Below are 20783 nucleotides of genomic sequence, written 5' to 3'. Positions count from 1 at the left end.
ATTCTGTTGCCTACAGGAAACACACGTCAGAGACAAAGACAGACACTACCTCAGCATGAAAGGCTGGAAAACAATTTTCCAATAAAATGGTCGGAAGAAGCAAGCTGGAGTAGCCATTCTAATATCAAATAAAATCAATTTTCAACTAAAAGTCATCAAAAAAGATAAGGAAGGACACTGCATATTCATCAAAGGAAAAATCTACCAAGATGAACTCTCAATACTAAAAATCTATTCTCCAAATACATGGGCACCTACATACATAAAAGAAACCTTACTAAAGCTTAAAACACACATTGCACCTCACACAAAAATAGAAGGAGATGTCAACACTCCAATATCATCAATTGACAGACCAAAGAAACAGAAATTAAACACTGACACAGACAGAGTAAGAGAAGTCATGAACCAAATGGGCTTAACAGATATTTATAGAACATTCTATCCTAAAGCAAAAGGATATACATTCTTCTCACCACTTCATGGTACTTTCTCCAAAATTGACCATATAATTGGTCAAAAATCAGGCCTCAACAGATACAGAAAGATAGAAATAATCCCATGTGTCCTATCAGACCACCACGGCCTAAAGCTGGTCTTCAGTAACAATAAGGGAAGAACACCCACATATACATGGAAGTTGAACAATGATCTACTCAATGATAACCTTGTCAAGGAAGAACTAAAGAAAGAAATGAAAGACTTCTTAGAATTTAATGAAAATGAAGGTACAACATAGCCAAACTTATGGGAGACAATGAAAGCTGTGCTAAGAGGAAAACTCATAGCTCTGAGTGACTGCAGAAAGAAACAGGAGAGAGCATATGTCAGCAGCTTGACAGCACACCTAAAAGCTCTAGAACAAAAAGAAGCAAATACACCCAGAAGGAGTAGAAGGCAGGAAATAATCAAACTCAGAGCTGAAACCAACCAAGTAGAAACAAAAAGGACCATAGAAAGAATCAACAGAACCAAAAGCTGGTTCTTTGAGAAAATCTACAAGATAGATAAACCCTTAGACAGACTAACGAGAGGACACAGAGAGTGTGTACAAATTAACAAAATCTAAAATGAAAAGAGAAACATAACTACAGAATCAGAGGAAATTCAAAAAATCATCAGATCCTACTACAAAAGCCTATATTCAACAAAACTTGAAAATCTGCAGGAAATGGACAATTTCTTAGACAGATACCAGGCACCAAAGTTAAATCAGGAACAGATAAACCAGTTAAACAACCCCATAACTTCTAAGGAAATAGAAGCAATCACGAAGGTCTCCCAACTAAAAAGAGCCCAGGTCCAGATGGGTATCGTGCAGAATTCTATCAGACCTTCATAGAAGACCTCATACCAATACTATCCTAACTATTCCACAAAATTGAAACAGACAAAGGGCTACCAAATTCCTTCTATGAAGCCACAATTACTCTTGTACCTAAACCACACAAAGACCCAGCAAAGGAAGAGTACTTCAGACCAATTTCCCTTATGAATATCAACGCAAAAATATTAAATAAAATTCTGGCAAACCAAATCCAAGAGCACATCAAAACAATCATCCACCATGATCAAGTAGGTTTTATCCCAGGGATGCAGGGATGGTTTAATATAAGGAAAACCATCAACGTGATCCATTATATAAACAAACTGAAAGAACAAAATCACATGATCTTTTCATTAGATGCTGAGAAAGCATTTGTCAAAACTCAACACTCCTTCATGATAAAAGTCCTGGAAAGAATAGGAATTCAAGGCCCATACCTAAACATAGTAAAAGCCATATACAGCAAACCAGTTGCTAACATTAAACTAAATGAAGAGAAACTTGAAGCAATCCCACTAAAATTAGGGACTAGACAAGGCTGCCCACTCTCTCCCTACTGATTCAATATAGTTCTCGAATTTCTAGCCAGAGCAATCAGACAACAAAAGGAGGTCAAGGGGATACAGATTGGAAAAGAAGAAGTCAAAATATCACTATTTGCAGATATTATGATGGTATTTTTCAGTGATCCCAAAAGTTCCACCAGAGAACTACTAAACCTGATAAACAACTTCAGCAAAGTGACTGGGTATAAAATTAACTCAAATAAATCCTTAGCCTTCCTCTACACAAAAGAGAAACAAAGTGAGAAAAAAAATAGGGAAACGACACCCTTCATAATACTCCCAAATAATATAAAATACCTTGGTGTGACTTTAAACAACCAAGTAAAAGATATGTACAATAAGAACTTCAAGACACTGAAGAAAGAAATTGAAGAAGACCTCAGAAGATGGAAAGATCTCCCATGCTCATGGATTGGCAGGATTAATATAGTAAAAATGGCCATTTTACCAAAAGCGATCTACAGATTCAATGCAATCCCCATCAAAATACCAATCCAATTCTTCAAAGAGTTAGACAGAACTATTTGTAAATTCATCTGGAATAACAAAAAACTCAGGATAGCTAAAACTATCCTCAACAATAAAAGGACATCTGGGGGAATCACTATCTCTGAACTCAAGCAGTATTATAGAGCAATAGTGATGAAAACTGTATGGGTTTGGTACAGAGACAGACAGATAGACCAGTGAAATAGAATTGAAGACCCAGAAATGAACCCACACACCTGTGGTCACTTGATTTTTGACAAAGGTGCCAAAACCATCCAATGGAAAAAAGATAGCATTTTCACCATATGGTGCTGGTTCAACTGGAGGTCAACATGTAGAAGAATGCAGATCGATCCATCCTTATCACCCTGTACAAAGCTTAAGTCCAAGTGGATCAAGGACCTCCACATCAAACCAGACACACTCAAACTAATAGAAGAAAAACTAGGGAAGCATCTGGAACACATGGGCACTGGAAAAAATTTCCTGAACAAAACACCAATGGCTTATGCTCTAAGATCAAGAATCGACAAATGGGATATCATAAAACTGCAAAGCTTCTCTAAGGCAAAGGACACTGGGGTTACAGCAAAACGACAACCAACACATTGGGAAAAGGTCTTTACCAATCCTACAACAGATAAAGGGCTTATATCCAAAATATACAAAGAACTCAAAAAGTTAGACAGCAGGGAGACAAATAACCCTATTAAAAAATGGAGTTCAGAGCTAAACAAAGAATTCACAGCTGAGGAATGCTTAATGGCTGAGAAACACCTAAGGAAATGTTCAACATCTTTAGTCATAAGGGAAATGCAAATCAAAACAACCCTGAGATTTCACCTCACACCTGTGAGAATGGCTAAGATCAAAAATTCAGGTGACAGCAAATGCTGGCAAGGATGTGGAGAAAGAGGAACATTCTTCCATTGTTGGTGGGATTGCAGACTGGTATAACCATTCTGAAAATCAGTCTGGAGGTTCCTCAAAAATTTGGACATTGAACTACCTGAGGACCCAGCTATACCTCTCTTGGGCATATACCCAAAAGATGCCCCAACACATGACAAAGACACGTGCTCCACTATGTTCATAGCAGCCTTATTTATAATAGCCAGAAGCTGGAAAGAACCCAGATGCCCTTCAACAGAGGAATGGATACAGAAAATGTGGTACATCTACACAATGTAATATTACTCAGCTATCAAAAACGACGACTTTATGAAATTCATAGGCAAGTGGATGGAACTGGAAAATATCAAAATATCATCCTGAGTAAGGTAACCCAATCACAGAAATACACACATGGTATGCACTCTTTGATAAGTGGATATTAGCCCAAATCCTCGAAGTACCCCAGATGCACAGAACACATGAAACTCAAGAAGGATGACAAAAATGCGAATGCTACACTCCTTCCTTAAAAGGGGAACAAGAATACCTTTGGGGGGGAATAGGGAGGCAATTTTAGAACAGAGGCAGAAGGAACACCCTTTCAGAGCCTGCCCCACATGTGGCCCATACATATACAGCCACCCAATTAGACAAGATGGATGAAGCAAAGAAAGCAGACCGCCAGGAATCAGATGTAGATCTCTCCTGAGAGACACAGCCAGAATACAGTAAATACATAGGCGAATGCCATCATTGAACCACTTAACTGAGAACGTGCCCTCGTTGAAGGAATCTTAGAAAGTACTAGAAGAGCTTGAAGGGGTTTGAGACCCCATATGAACAACAATGCCAACCAACCAGAGCTTCCAGGGACTAAGCCACTACCCAAAGACTATAAATGGACTGACCCTGGTCTCCAACCTCATAGGTAGTAATGAATAGCCTAGTAAGATCACCAGTGGAAGGGGAAGCCCTTGCTCCTGCCAAAACTGAAGCCCCAGTGAACATGATTGTTAGGGGGAGGGCGGTAATGGGGGCGAGGATGGGGAGGGGAACACCAATATAGAAGGGGAGTGGGAGAGGTTACGGGGATGTTGGCCTGGAAACCGGGAAAGGGAATGACATTCAAAATGTAAATAAGAAATACTCAAGTTAATAAAGATAAAAAAATAATTAAATTCTGAGTATTTCTTGATGAAATCATTTGTGGTTTAAAGTAATGGACTAAATATTAAAACAAGGTAATACTAAAATAATTCTGTGCTAAATACATTAAAGCCACAGAAGCAGGCAAAGCACTTGAGGTTAAGGATCTGCATGGATAAACATCAACAAAAGGTCAAGTTGATCCTCTGTAATCAGCAAGCAACCATGTTTCTTATGTATCTGTCTGTGTTCCCAAAGCTTTAAACAATGAGAGATTCTTGTGTACAGAAAGTCAATGCCAGGAAGTGAGTTAAAATATTAGAACATCCATAATCTGAAAATCCAATATCTGCAGTCTTTTAGAGAAATATTTTCCCAACAAGAAAACTGTACCCTACAAAACATTGTTTTATGCACACAAGGAGTAGTAACCTCTACCTTATGTAAGACATAAGGAAACCATAAGAATTTTCGCTTCCAATACAAAAGGTCATGACTTGGAGTAGATATACCAAAAAATATAAAATTACAGTTCTGAAAAGGAATACACAGCATCTGGTAACTAAAGAAAACTTTAGAGAGTGCTCAATGAAGCAATGAAGCTCAGTGTATTTTCTGTGCCTTCAGTCAAAAGCCATTCACCCTTTTGAGTAGCAGGAATGTAAAAATGTGTGCTGGGATCATGTGTTTTGATGCCCAGAGAACTAAGAATCTGTGGCATTAGGATCTTTTCTCCTCTCTGTGATCTTTTATTCACCTTTAATTCAATCATCTCCAATCTTCAAACTAAGCTATGTTTAAAAAAAATCACAGCAAGTGCTTCTGACTGACTGTGTAACTGCTTAGTTAAGAACTCTTACATGTTTGAATTGTTAAATGTGACAGTAATTAGAGGCAACTTGGGAGTTGTTAAAATAAATAAGTCATGCTCACTATCCTTGAAAGCATGACCTCCTGAAGGTAGAAACCAAGAGATTACTGAAAGTATTTATAGTAAGAGGACAAGGTAGGAATATGTAGGAATAAACATTGAAAACTAGAAAAATAAAACTTTTTTGAAAATAAGAGAAACTCAAAATACATTTTTTTTCTTTTTGTGCTATTGTAGTAGTTCTGTTAAAATTAAAAATTTACTCCTGGAATAAATTAGATTGGATTTTGAACATTAATGGTTATATTACACAGCACTTATTTGTTGTAGTAAATAAAACTCCCATGTATTAATCTAGGTAGCAGCCAGAATTAATAGTAAATTCAACAAAATGTATTTTCTTCGTATGCGATTTCATTAAATGTGCACCAAGTAATTTCCCAAAAAATTAAATGAGACTTAAAAGAAATATACTTTCATAGACAGGATATAACTGTGGTCTTGAGAAATCACATACTAATGAGATATTTGTTTTCATAATTTTACCATAGTGATTTGTACAGAGATCAGTGAAAATCAAACCCATGTGGTTTTATTTGCAGTAATTTGTTTTCTCTTAATATCAAACTTAACAACAAAATATAGTAAAATATTGTCTAATTATGAAAACCAAATAAAAGACACACAGGACTTTTTCTAAACATGATTCTTATTCATGCTACTAACATAGAATTTAGCATTTGTATCTGAGTAACAAATCCTATGTTCGTTGACCTCCAACCACATATGGGGAAAAAGGCTGCCCTCATTAATAGCCAATTTATCACAAATTTCAACTTGTATAAGCACTCCAGACTAGTTAATATGAGACAAATGGAAGCTTTTTCCAAGCTTTTTCCCTAGATATTAACATTGCTTTACCAACAATAACAAAAAATAAATTAAATACTGGCATCTTTTGGTCTCGTTGATTTTTACCAGTTTTTGTGCAGTTAATGGGTGGCCCAGATAAACTAACCAATGTGTTCCAAATAAGCAAACTGTTGCTTTATTCAAACTATAGATAGAATATTTTTACAAAATAAAAAGAAATATTTTCTCATTAGTCAAATATACCAGTTTTTTGTACATGAAAGGCACAATTCCAAAAGATATTATTACTGAAATTTACCAGCTTTTGTGAAGGTCAGACACAGACAGAAAGAAATTAGTCACCTTGGCAACATTCAATAAGAGTCTTGTATCTAGTTATGTTTTTGACTGGCATAAGCAGATTTTATACATAGGAACCTGGTGTCCTTAAGCCGGAGGCTTGGAAAAATGGGCAAATAAATGAAGCCATCTAAAGAATGGCATACTTGGATAATAGCACAAGATATAGGACTACGAATAGCTTTGAATCTTGGCTGTTCTGATCTAGTTCTGATTATTGGCCCTGTAAACCCAAACAAGTATTTTTTTAAAGGAGTAGATTTACTGGTTTTTGGAGGGATAGGGAAGACTGAACCTATTACCTTACACTGTTGTGCAACCTCTGAACCTCCGAGCTAGATCATTAGCTCTCTTTTTATTTTTTATCGTAAGACAAGTTTTTACTAATTTGCCCAGCATGGACTTTGTATTACACTCAAGGCCAGGCATGCTGTGAACTTGTGATTCTCCTAAATATATCTCTTATGCAGCTAGATTTACAGGCATATCTAAAGCTACTTAAGGGCAGGAAGCCATGAAACCTCCTACAGAATAGCTTTATGCATTATTTTAATTTACCAATGGATATCGTAATAAGAGCTCATTTGTCAATCTGCAGGGCTATAGGCAGTAACCAGGAGGACACTTCACTACTTCCTAGGAAGAATGGTTAGCATGTAATGTCTTCAGAGACTTTATCTTCATTTGTATTTTAATATCAATAGCAAAGTCATTTATGCTATTGACTTATTTAATATCTAAGACTATCAATATTCAAAAAATATTTTAACATAAAAAAGTATGTTAAAACAGTTGTCTCTTTAATGGACAAAACCTAAAATTAGAAGTTTTATTTGTTACCTCAAGCTAGTCCTCTAAATTCAATCGTCTAGTAAACTTGGACTTTTTAATGATGAGTTCACAGTAGGCGCAGTCATAATTTATAATAACTCTGACTCCTGTTTTGTAAAAATTACCAATCATATTTCAAATAAACACGGGATTTTAAACATAAGGGATTCAAACTAAAAATATAAAAAATATCAAAATTTAAAGGTACAAATACATTTCAGAAAACCTTATTCTATAAACAAAATGTGACTTGCAATTTTTTTCTCAACTATAAGCAAACGATGTCATTCAATTCCTTACCTCCAGCAGTGAATAATAATTATTTATAACCCCTACAGTCATTTATTTTATTATCTCTGTGTATCTTCACATGAATATTCACTCTTGTAAGAGGAACTGTAACCAGATGACTCCTTCTCTGCAGAGAATCAGGATTTCAAATGAGCACTGGAAAATCATATTGCCATTCAGTTATAAGCAATTTTGAAAGTAGAAAGCAGCCTATTTACCACACCTGGTGAGCGTCTAATTATGATGGTCTGTGTTCATCATTTACACGCATTTGTCATTTTAATTAATTACTCAGGGCTCAATCCAATCCCTTTGCTACATTATAAAATTCCCTTTGATTTAAATAGGTGTAATTGTTACTATAAAGTAGCAGCCTTTGTGGAACCAGTGGTCTTCGTGCAATCATAGAATATCATATAAAAGCCATCTCTAATAGGAAATTTAGGTTGTCACGATTTAGAATCATTATGCCTTTCTTTTTTCTATGGCTATGAACTTAGAAAATCCATTACATGTCATAAACCAATTTTTAAAGATCTGCCTTCAGTCATAACTTTTATCTTTAATATCATTATAAGTTCTGAAAAGAGATTTTTATTGTGTTACATTAATAAGCATTACAAGTATATATTAAACCTGATTTGGATTGAAGTTTTATCTGCCTGAAGGCAAATCAAACAAATGAATATCAAGATTAGATCTCAAACATTAAGAAAACATACCAATTATTTATTTGATTCCTTAAATATTTTTATTGTTAGGTAGGATTTTTAATGAGTCATTCCATTCCTTGACATCTCAAATGATAGTCCACTTCCGGGTTACCCCTCCACAAGTGCCCCATTCCCACATCCACCCTCTTCCCCTCCCTTTGGACTCTATGAGGGTGCTCCCCCACCCAACCTCCCTCTTCTGCCCGACTGTTCCAGCATCCTTCTATGTTGGGGCATCAAACCTGCACAGGACCAAAGGCCTTCCCTCCCACTGATGTCAGACCAGACAAGGCCATCCTCTCTGCATATGTATCTGGAGTCATGGGTCCCTCCTTGTATACTCCTGGGTTGGTGGTCTAGTTCCTAGGAGCACTGGGTGGTCAGGCTAGCCTATGTTGTTCTTCCAATGGGATTGTAATCCGCTTCTGCTCTTCCAGTCCTTCCAACAGCTCCCCAACCAAGGTTCCTGAGCTCAGTCTGACGGTTAGCTCCAAGCATCCATATGTGCATTGGGCAGTTGCTGATCTAACCTCTAAAGAATAGCCACCCCAGGTTCCTGTCAGCAAGTACCTCTGAGAACAACAACAGTGTTCGGTTTGGTGTCTGCAGACATGATGAATCCCCAGGTGGGGCAGTCCCTGGATGGCTCTTCCTTCAGTCTCTGCTGCATTTTTGTCCCTATTCTTGCTTTGGACAGAAATATTTCTGGGTTAAAAACTTTGAGATGGATGGTTGACCCATCCTTCGACTGGGGGCCATGCATATATATATATATATATATATATATATATATATAATATATATATATATATATATATATATATATATATTAGAGGTAGTCTCTACATGTTCTATCATCCCTTCAATACACATTTCGCTTAAGTCATCCCTGTTGGGTACCAGGAGCCTCTCACTTCATACATCATATATTGATTATATGATTAAATCCATCTTGCCCATCCCTTCCAATTTTTCCCTTACACTTTGTTACCACTGCTACTTTTCCTTTCCAACCTCATGAGCTTTTTATTTAGACCCACCTCGTTGACTCCGTGCTGCCTGTAAGTGTGTGAGTATAGGATTGCCTAGGGCAGTTAATTCCAACATTCCTAATGCTGCAACCATTTAATGCAATTTCTCTTGTCATGGCGATCCCCAACCATAAAATTATTTCATTTATTGCTTATTCCTGTAGTTTTACTATTGCTATGAATAGTAATATCTGAGATGAAGGATATCTGATATACTACCCAGAGAAAGGTCTTGACCCAACCCACAGGTTGAGAAACACTGCTCTATGGGAACAAGGATAGCATATCAGGCTTGCATCAATAACGGAAGCAACATTTCATTTCCTCCAGCAGTAAGCAATTGTCAATAGCTACTCAGCTAAGCCTGGTTTGTCTCATTCCCTCTCAAGATTTATGCAGGAAAATTCTGTGGTATGAATTTGTGTAGATTTAGTGCATAGAGTAGGAGTCATTGCCATCATGGGTGCAACAGCCCTGCCACATTAGGCAAATACTGTATCCCTACCATATCCACCTCCTCTTGTTTCCACAAGGTTTTCTCCTCTTCTTCCATAATGGATTTTGAACAACGGCAAGAGATGTGAAATAATTGTGCCATTTAGAACTGAGCTTTTTCTCCAGTCTCTTATTCCCCAAACTAACAAATTGCTGGACTTTAACTTAATTATCATTCACTTCCAAAAGGAGCCAAGTCAATGCTAGTTAGGGTTCAATGGTCTACAATTATTATTCTGATTTTAGGAGCAGAGGAATAGCCAGTGCAAGTGTCATGGGTTCAACCTGCTCTCTTACAGGATCACCAGTGAAGGGATGAGACCACCAACTGTGGACCAGACCCTCCTTTATCAGTCATTAATGTATAACCTGCCTTCCTTGCCTGCTTACAGCCTGATCTTCTGAAGACCTTTTCTTAATTGAAGTTCCCTCCCCTCATGACTTTTGTTTGTTTCAAGTTGACATAAAACTACAAGACAGAATTGACATTTCATCAATTTGACACATAAAGTATCACTATAAAGCTACAACCTTTCCTTTCTTGTTGTTCATACTCAAGTTTATACATTAATATCTACATCATAACAAAACATTTTAGAAAAGTCCCACAATCTGACCAATTTAAATTTTTAATTATTCAGTCTCTTAAAAAAATCAAAGACTCTTTTAAAATTGAAAGTCGCTGAACTGCAAGCTTCTATGAAATCAAAATTAAGTAAAATACCTTGCTACTTCAAAAAGGAAGAACCAGGGCACAGTCACAATCATTAAAAGTAAAGTCAGACGTAAAGAGTGTAATTCACCGAATGTGCAATATCTGAAGGGTTTTCTGTCTGCATCAAGAGCCTGGATCTTCCTCAGCTCTGCCCTCTGCAACACATACTGTTGACTTTCTAGACTCAGACCAGCTCTACTCCAAATCCTCTGCTCTTTTTGATGCTTTTCCCATGGTACTTGGTATCTCCAAAATGCTGGGGCCTACTGAAGCACTGTCACCAATATCCTCTTCTGGGTCTTCTTCACAGTTCAAATACTCAAATTTCTATATGGTCTTGTCAGTGCTTGGCTTCCACTGCCATTGTGGAAGCACTTTCTTCAGTGGTCTCTTACAGTGCCAAGCCTCTCAGTTGCTCTGCATGACTCCATTATGACTTTCCAACAACACCTGGAAGACTCTTACAAATGAACAAGTTTAGAGGTCAGAAAAAAGTAAAACCTTGACCACCTCTGAACACAGCACGCATATGTTGACTCTGAGGAACATTTCCATTTCCTAGAAATTTTTTATGTAACTGATATTTTTCTTTCTTTCTTTCTTTCTTTCTTTCTTTCTTTCTCTCTCTCTCTCTTTCTTTCTTTCTTCCTTTCTTTCTTTCCTTTTTTCTTTCTTTCTTTCTTTCCTTTTTGAGGAGAGCTTTTCTACTTCATTACAAAAAGAAGCCTTTATGTGCTCAAAAAATACAAGATTGATCTATTTTCTTTTCCTATAAAACACTACTGTTCAAACAACCAGAATGAATGGTATCAGTTCACATCTTGAAGCCCCATCATATTCACTTGGGTATGGAGGTCCTTGACTGCTGAAAATCTGGCACTTTAGTGCACATGGTGACAAAGTCGCCTGACTAGCAGTTCCTGAATGTTCCATTTTCAAATACTGCATCCATGCACACCTCCTAAAAATGAGGTACAGTGGTCTTTATTTTCTTTGTTCTGTTTACTTCCTTTAAATAGAAATCGATTATTTTCTCACATAATACATACTGATTATGGCATTTACTTCCTCTACTACTATTCCTCTACTTCTTCCCTCCTATCCAGATCCACTCCTTTTCCTAGAGAAGAACTATTGTCAAAAAGATAACAATAAAATATAACAAAATAAAATAAAACTAACTTACTCGCTTCAGCAGCGCATCTACTAAACAATTGGAAGAATACAGAGATTAGCACAGCCCCTGCACAAGGATGACATGCAAATTCATGAAGCGTTCCATAAAAAATAAAACAAAACAAAACAAAATAAAACAAAACAAAAAAAAACCTAACACATTTAAGTTGGAAAAGACAAATTAACAGAAGGAAAAGAGTTCAAGAGAAGGCATCAAAGACTCACTATTTACAATACACAGGAATCTCATTAAAGCACTAAATTGGAAGCATAATACATATGCAGAGGAACTGCTATAAGCCCAAATAGGCACTATGTGGGCTGCTTCAGTCTCATGAATCCATAGGAGCTTTGCTGTATGATTTAAAGGACCTTGCTTTTTTGGTGTCCTCCAGCTGCTCTGCCTCTTACACTCCTTCTTCCTCCTCAAAGCTTTGAGGGAAGGGGTTTGGCAAAGGCATTCATTTAGGATGGTTGATCTAAGGTATCTTTATTTCTCTGTATAATGTCTGGCTGTTGGTATCTATATTTGTTCCCACCTGCTTCAGGGGGGTGTTTCTCTGGTGCTTGTTGAACAGGGCACTGGTTTATGCATATAACAGCATACCATTAGAAGTCGTTTTATCACAATGCATGTTTTTGGACACCAGTTGTGTCTTTACCCTAGGTCTCTATGCTATCCATTCTCTGGTTCTTGGTCACCTAAGTAGTGCCAAGTATGTGTTTCATATTGTGGAGTAGTTCTTAAAAAAACCAGTGTTTGTCACACTATTCCCATGAGCTTTGTACCGTTACTGCCCTAGCATATCTTGCAGACTGGACACCATTATAGATTAAATAGCTAGTCGTTGGGTTAGTGTTTTTTCTTTTGATACAGCACAGTATGTTCCTGTACCAAAGATGCAAGAACATAAGGGTAACAGGTATTGTGAAGGTGTAGTCCTCACCAATAGGTGATTCCAATTTGTAGAATGTAAGTAATTATATTGGCAACAGCCAGGGTTGTTTGTAGATTCCCGTGGAAACCCTTTGACCAATGATTCAATTATATATAACCCAATCCTGATGTTTGAAGTTTTACTCTGTTGCCTCAATTATTTGGCAATTTCCTGTGGACAATTTAATATTTTTATAAATTTTAGGAAGTTCCTACAGTATCATGTTTCCTTGATTTCAAATTACCCTTACTTTAGCTCTCCCTCCCTCAATCCTCTTTCCCCTCCACGTTCACACTTGATTCTCCTGTTCCTAAAGGGCATAAATAGATCTCCTTAGGAAAGACAAATAGAATATATGCTGTTCTCTTCTTCATCATTGCTGATATCACACCCCCAGCTAACTAGCATCAAATTTCCCACTAAAGCAAATGTTTTTCTTCAGGGATTCTGGTATTTTGTTAATCGCAGCTGAGTCTATAGTCACAGGTGAACCAGAACAAGATTCTTCACTTAAAATAGCCATCATACACTCTATAAGGGACTATTGACTTCCCTCTGAAACTTCACAAGGAAGGCCTCCACTGCCTGCTTGAGATCTGCTCTTTTTAACACAACTATAGCCATTTTGTCTTTAGTTTGTATTTTACTCATAAGGTTAATTAAGTTCAGGTTCTCAGACTCTGCTTCCCAGAAGTAATTATCCATAGCAGACACAGAAAACTTCCCCTAAAGGTCATAATGCTATGGTTGAAATACTCATTCTCTATATCTCAGTGCTCTGGAAAACCACTGCTCTCCAACCTTCTTACCTTACTCAGGAACAGTGAGCTTAAAAGTCCACTGATAATCCTTTGTCTAGTTAGCCAAAGTGCCTCATCCCTTACCTTCCAAACTTCTGATCTGTTTTTCCCTACCCCGAGAATAGACACACATCACAGCTTGGCTCCTGTGTCTTTTGTGAAGCTGATGCATCAGTCTTGGGGTGAATGCTCAGTAAAACTATTCTTGCCTAGCTGATATCGGTGTTCTTATGGTTTGTGTAGAAATTTCTGAATCCCAACAGTCTGCACCACTCTGAACATTTTTTTCCTGTGTTTAAAACCTATCTGATTTTTTTTACTGGATATATTGTTATTTACATTTCAAATGTTATCCCCTTCCTGGTTTCCTGTCCATAAATCCCCTCCCTCATCCCTTCCCCCTTCTTCTATAAGGGTGTTAAGCATTCTTCTCTTCCAAGCTATCACAGAAAAGCTTGCCAATCTTTAAATACAACATTTCTTGCCCAAAGTCACACACTCCTCCACAAAACATAATGTTCATGCCCATTACAGGAATATCCACTATTCTGGCACCTATTTCCTTTCCAGTTAGGGTTAATATTGACATTGAAAAATGGTTTCACCAAGAGAATGTTAAAGAGGAAAAGGTTTATTTGGTTTAGACTACTCCATCAGTAGTCCATCACCGAGAATGTCAGGAGAAGAACTCTTACAGGGTAAGAATCTGGATGCAGACCTGATGCAGGTGATATATAGGGTTTGCTTACAGGCTTGCCCAGTCTTGCTTGCGCATCCAGCTTTCCTATACAACCTAGGATAACCAACCAAAGAGTAAAAACACTCACAGTGCTCTGTACCCTCCTCTGTCATTAACTAATTATAAATATGCGCTAAAGCTAGATATTATGAAAGAACTTTTCTGAATTGAATTCTCTCTTTTCTGATAAACATGAAACTGGACAATGTGATAGTATAGTATTATGGGGATTTAACAGAAAACAAACTAAAAAAAAAAACCTAAAGTATACGGGGTTCTCTCTTAGGGCCTATGATCTAGCCATCCACCGGTACTGTTTCCTCCCAGTAACAGTATCAGTTCTAGATTCCATCTTGTGGAGCAAGCCTTATATTCAATCAGAAAACAGATAGTTATACCTGAAACATCCATGCTAATGTTGTGTCAAAAATCTATCTTGCCAAGATGGTAGTTATTTTTTGCATGCTGGGGTCACATCTTGGTGAGACTGACCATTACTTTTCTGCCCCCAAAGTACTCATAAAATCTCAAGTTATATGAAAGCTAGCCAATAGGTATGAAATATTTGGGTTAATCCCAGTTGAATTTATCAATATTCTATGTTTCAACTATATGGTATCTCCAAGAACATGGTCTTACCATCGAGTTATGAATGGTACTAGGTTTTATTCTTTGGTGAGAGTATAAGGGACCTCTATATCTAACAAGTCAATGACTTAGTGTAGGGGAATGCTGGAAGGGCAGGAAGGGGGGTGAATGGAAAGGTGAACACCCTTATAGAAGACAGGAAGGGGGAGGGGATAGGGGACTTATGGACAGGAAACCAGGAAACGGAAGAACATTTGAAATATAAATAAAAATATATCCAATAAAATTTAAAAAGACAGTCACAGCACTCATGTACATTAAATAAATAAATAAATCTTTTTAAAAACTAAAAAGGAAAAAGGAAAAGAAAAGAAAGAAGTAAATGATATATCTGTATCATTGTATTTGATTCCCAAAGGTATCTAAGTGAGGTATTGTCAGTTTAATAAGCTCTTTATAAATGTAAACTTATGTATATTATGATATATACAGTAATAGGTTTCCATATATATCACTGATAGATCTTTAGTGTTAGTTACCTCTTCCTTGTTTCCCTCTCTCTGGTATTCTTTCATCTACACCATTTAAACTTTCCCCTTTAGTTCCACTATTATCTTTACTCCTTCATATCACCTGAATTCTATCTCCTTCCATAGAAATCTAGTTCCATGGCCACTGGTTATTATTTTCTACAGGTATTCCAACGTAAAAAGTCATATTCAAAGATTTGTCTTTCTGAGTCAATGTTACCTAACTAATGATGAATGCTCCCATCTCCATCCATTTCACTGTGATTTTTATAATTTATATATTTAATTAAAATCTAATATCATTTCCCCTACTCTTTACTCCCTTTGTCCCCTTCAAAGCCCCCCATTCTAACTTCTTTCATGTACCCACTCAGGCTCAAATTAATAGGTCCACTATCTCTGATTATTATTGCTGCATTCATGCATAGACACAGATACAACATGAACACATACATAAAGATCTGGTATGGAAGAGCTGACCACTTTCTGTGGACAAAAAATTACGAACTTCTCTTATAACAAGCCAACTTTCTCTATCTAACAGACATCAGTTGTCTGTGGTTTCTTGATCAGAGGTTTGATCCTTTCACCTTTTCCCTTTCCACATTACCATGTCCATTGTTAATAACATCTTCCAGATCTTATTTTTGCAGACATTTAATGAGAAAGTGCATCACCTTAGACATTCTTATTTATATCATTATTTGGCTTCCCGTAATCTACTTTTTCCCGGATCATAATTTCAGAAGATATGGTGTAGATGTATTATTTGGAGCTAGGATCAGCACCATGATACACAGATATCTGTGTTTTCTTTAGCTGTGGATATTTATGATGGTCTCCATTTTCTGTAAACTGAACTTTCTTTGATGAAGGATGGTACAACACTCATTTGTGTGTAAGAGAAAAATATTTAGAATTTAGTGAGAAATTATATGGTTCTAACAAAGTAATAGTAATAGATTCTCTTCTGTGATTCGTAAACTCAATAACCCCAGAAAGACAGCTATGTTTCTTGAGCATCATGCATGCCCTGTGAGCCTCAGGTCAAATATGATATCTTATGGGTAGTACCAACATGTATGTACCACTTACTGCACCTCTATGGATATCTTGTCATTCTGAAGAATGTGGTTCATGACATCTTAGAAAGATTATTAATTGCACCTTTCCCTTGGTAGTGTTCATAGTATTGTGTGGTACTATAGAAGTTAAACCAAAAGAAGCCTTTTGGCTCAGATCCAGTTGAAATAATCTGAGTCTTTTGCCTTACATGTGTGGGTTTTTCAGCACTTGTGGCTTACCTTCAACCCATGAGAAGTAGCCAAATACAATAAATATATATATATATATAGTCTAGTTATTTTGAGAGTCAATTGGACTAAACTGACCAAGCATTACCATGTGAAAGGCAATTTCCCATGCCTCTTGTGAGCATTCTCATCCCTAATGTCTTAGTTTTTTTAAAGATATTATTTTACTGAGGTATGTTCCCATCATAGTCTAAGACCTTTACCATGAAAGTACATTGGTTGTTGCCAAAGGATTTTTCCTAAATTGTGTGATTTGTGTCTTAAGTCTATTTCTATGGTTTATTATCCTTATCAGCTTGAGTGTGCCAAACCAAACCTGCCTGCCTGGAGTAACTCCAACTTGATCATGTTGGCTGATTTTGATGTGTTTTATTCAATTTGAAAGTATTATATTGGGTTTTAAAATCTGCATTGAACCGTGAAATCCAACTTTGCACTTTTTTATTGTGTCTTTACCTGATTTTGGTAGTACAGTGACAATGACTTCCCAGAAGTATGTTCTGAGGGAGTTTTGTGTTTTTACTTTTTGGAATAGATTTACTTGAATGTACCATTCTGCTGCTAATTCATCTGGCACTGGAAATCTCTTACATGGAAGAGTTTTCATTAGTGTTTCAATATCCTCATTTATTATGGGTCTAGTTAGATTCTTAATTTCTTCTCATTTTAATTTTGGTGGTTTGGCTGAAAATAAAAATTCATTCACAAGTTAATGGAGTACAGTTTTCTAACAAATTGCTTCATAATTTTCTGAATTCCTTCTTTGTCAGTGAAGGTGTTTTTCTATGCAACTATTAGTCTGTTAATTTGGGATATCTTTTACTTTCGTTTGGGAAGCTGGGTCTCTAGATTTTGTTTATATATTCAAAGAAACATTAGTTAGATTTGTTGTTTCTTTATTGTTTGCTTCTGTTTGATCAATCATTCCATTGTTGATTTCATTGTTTCTTGCCATAGATTGGGTTTAGATTTGATTTTTTTTCTTATAAAGCCAAATTCTTGAATTTCATCACTCACTTGATTATTTGAGCTCTTTGTAATTTTTTCAAAAGATTTATTTGTTTGTTTGTTTGTTTAATGTATGTTAGTACACTGTCAATATCTTCAGACACACCAGAAGAGGACATCAGATGGTCCTCTTACAAATGGTTGTGAGCTCCCATGTGATTGCTGGGAATTGAACTCAGGATCTCTGGAAGAGCACTCAGTGCTCTTAACCACTGAGCCATCTCTCCAACCTGCTCTTTCTGATTTTTCATGTAAGCTGTTAGAGATGTGAACTTTCCTTTTATAAGTGATTGAATGTGTCCAGATGCTTTTGTTGTGTTTTTGTTTCACATTCATTTATTTCTTGTAGGTTTAACTTATTTATTTATTTCTTGATTTCTTCTTTGAATCATTAATTATTCACTAATGGAATGTTTAAGCTCCATAAGTTTATATACTTATTAAAATTTTGTTTACTGTTTACTTTAATGATCTGATGAAATGCTTAGGATTCTTTCCATTTCTTTTATTTTCACTTTAATGAAGTTTGATTTGTGTCCCACCATGTGGTCTCTTTTTAAAGACACTTCTAGAGGCTGCTGTGTGGATTGTACATTCTTGGCATTTAGAAGGAATATTCTATAGAAAATTATTAGGTCAATTTGATGTTGAGATGTTATTTAAGTCAGAGTTGCTGATTATTTTTGTTCAGATGAGCTATCTGGAGAAAATGGACGTAGAAATCACCTACTCTTTCTCAATTTGTGTTAATCCACTTCTTAATACCATTAATAAGCCTTTTATGGAATTAGGAATTAGCTACACAGGAGTTTAGTGCATATATCTTGGGTATTATTTTCTTCATTATTCAATAGCTTGTTATGTATAATGTGCCCTGCTGAAGGCATCACCATTCCTTTTTTCAAGTTATACTACAGAGATACCATGATAAAAGTAGCAAAATACTGGCATGTAAATAAACATATTGATCTATGGATTCATATTGATCTATGAGGATTCTTGCTAAACATGTGCTCTTATAGCAGTTCTGACATTGACAGGACACAAAATAGAGCATCGTCAATGAATGGTGATGGTCAACTGAACAGCTACAGCTATAAGAATAAAATGAGATCCTTATTTTTCAAACTGTATAAAAATTTAATCTAAATTGGATAAAGACCTCAACTTAAGACATGAAATACCAAATGTATTTGAGGATGCTAAAGTCAGAGTTCTGTAAATGAAGAGAATAATCAGAATTAGTTTGTAATAAATTGTGATGTTGCTTGCAAGACCTGCACAAACTCAAGATAGGCAAGATATCATCATGAAAGGAATGTATGTTTGAGTCATGGTCTTATCCCTAACTGAGAAACTATTTTAAATTGATTGCTTTTGAAGGAGGGTGATCCTGTGACTGGAAAGGCTGAAATACAAAGTGTTTTTAGCAGTTTTAACCTAGAGATCTGCTTGTCTTCAGTCCGACTGGATATTCAAATAAACTGTTTAATATAAATGCAGTTATGCCATGGCAATGGACAGATGGACTTACAAACAAAAGTGAAGTGAAGAAAGCAGAAAGTAAAGTTTACTTCTTCCACATTATTTCACAAATCCTGCCACCAGTAAGAGCTACCACATTTATTGTAAGCCAACCCCTTGAAACAACTAAAAAAAAATTAAAAAGGCTCACTCAGCTTTTTTTAATTGATTGTAGATACCATCTAGTTGACAATGAAGATTATATGTCACATGGAGAATGCAAGCAGTGCACTTCAAATTACATGTGTAAAGAAGAATCCAGAAACACAGTAATTAAGAATAAGTAGTTGAACAATATCACATAGAACAGTAACAACCAAAAGGTAGACTTCTATACAGCAGAGAAAATTGTCAATAAAGTGAAGACATAGCCCATAGATGGAGAAATAGTTATTCGATTACTGCTATTCCTAAATTTCTTTAAAGCTTTTTTCTGAATTGTGCTCCTACTTTTGAACACTTATAATAACATTAAACAATTGCCACATGTGTAGCAGAGGATGGCTTTGTTGGGCCTCAATGGAAGGAGTGGCCCTTGGTCCTGTCAAGGCTTGATCCAGTGTAGTGGAATATCAGGTCAGGAAGGCAAAGGAGAGCGTGGGTGGGTGAGTGTGGGAGCACACCCACAGAAGCCATGGGAGGAGGGAAGTGATAACAGGTTTCTACAGGGGAAACAATGAAAGGGGATAACATTTAATATGTAAATAAAAATATCCAATAAAAGAAAAAAACCAAGTATTCAAACAATTTAATAAAGCAACCACTCACAGCTCCATGATTAACTTTGAATGTTTTGAATAAAATAAAATTCTGTACAGTAAATAACTGCAATTGACATTATTATGCTTACTAGTTAACATGATAATAAAGTTACCTACTTGATAAGGTTTATGTGCCATTGATACATGTAACATTACACCTAGCATGTTCTTTAAGCAATGGATGTTTATTACCGTATATGACTCATAATCACTTTATTGTGTTCTTATAATACAGCACATGCAAATCTAATTGCTGTTTGTAGAAAACATTACTTTATTATAACCAATTTTAAAAGACTCAGCTATTATATATTGTTAAATATTTTTATTAATACTTTGGAAATTTCATTGAATTTGCTGGATCATATTCATCCCATCTGCCAATTCTTTTTATCTACTTCCCTATCTACTCAATTCCGTGTCCTCTCTCTCTCTCTCTCTCTCTCTCTCTCTCTCTCTCTCTCTCTCTCTCTCTTCTTTTTAGCACATCAAATCCAAAATGTGTGGCAAAATACTTTTGGAAATAAGAAGAACCATCACCTATCACAATGATTCTTTGACCTAACAGATGTCACATCATTTAAGAAAACTGACTATCACTCTTTCATAAGTTATCAGTTGCAAATAGGTTCTCAGTTTGGATTAAGACTGTGCAGACTTCATAAATACACATTATGTTGAGATTTTGACTAGCTTGAACTTGTGGAGGTTTTGGGCATACTGTCACTATGGTTGTGTGTTCATAAGTGTAGCTGTGCCATCCTAACCTAGAAAACACTGTTTCCTTGTAGTTAGTAACCACCTATGAAATCTTTCTTCCTCAAC

At 36.2% G+C, this 20783-nt stretch overlaps 1 protein-coding gene and 1 non-coding gene across 1 annotated transcript; one reads left to right on the top strand and one right to left on the bottom strand.

The window, feature by feature from the left end:
• The window catches only part of Erich1 (glutamate-rich 1), a gene marked incomplete at its 5' end in the record, with an annotated part of 52793804 nt that overhangs the window by 36422956 nt on the left and 16350065 nt on the right, over positions 1 to 20783 (bottom strand).
• LOC120097659 (U6 spliceosomal RNA) lies at positions 11768 to 11869 on the top strand. Its single transcript, XR_015640581.1, has one exon. It is a non-coding gene; the product is annotated as a U6 spliceosomal RNA (small nuclear RNA).

The sequence above is a fragment of the Rattus norvegicus genome, chromosome 16 (genome assembly GCF_021556685.1).
Source record: "Rattus norvegicus strain SHRSP/BbbUtx chromosome 16, alternate assembly SHRSP_T2T, whole genome shotgun sequence".
In the NCBI taxonomy this organism is placed as follows: Eukaryota; Metazoa; Chordata; class Mammalia; order Rodentia; family Muridae; genus Rattus; species Rattus norvegicus.
This window is presented reverse-complemented; position numbering and strand designations above follow the sequence as displayed.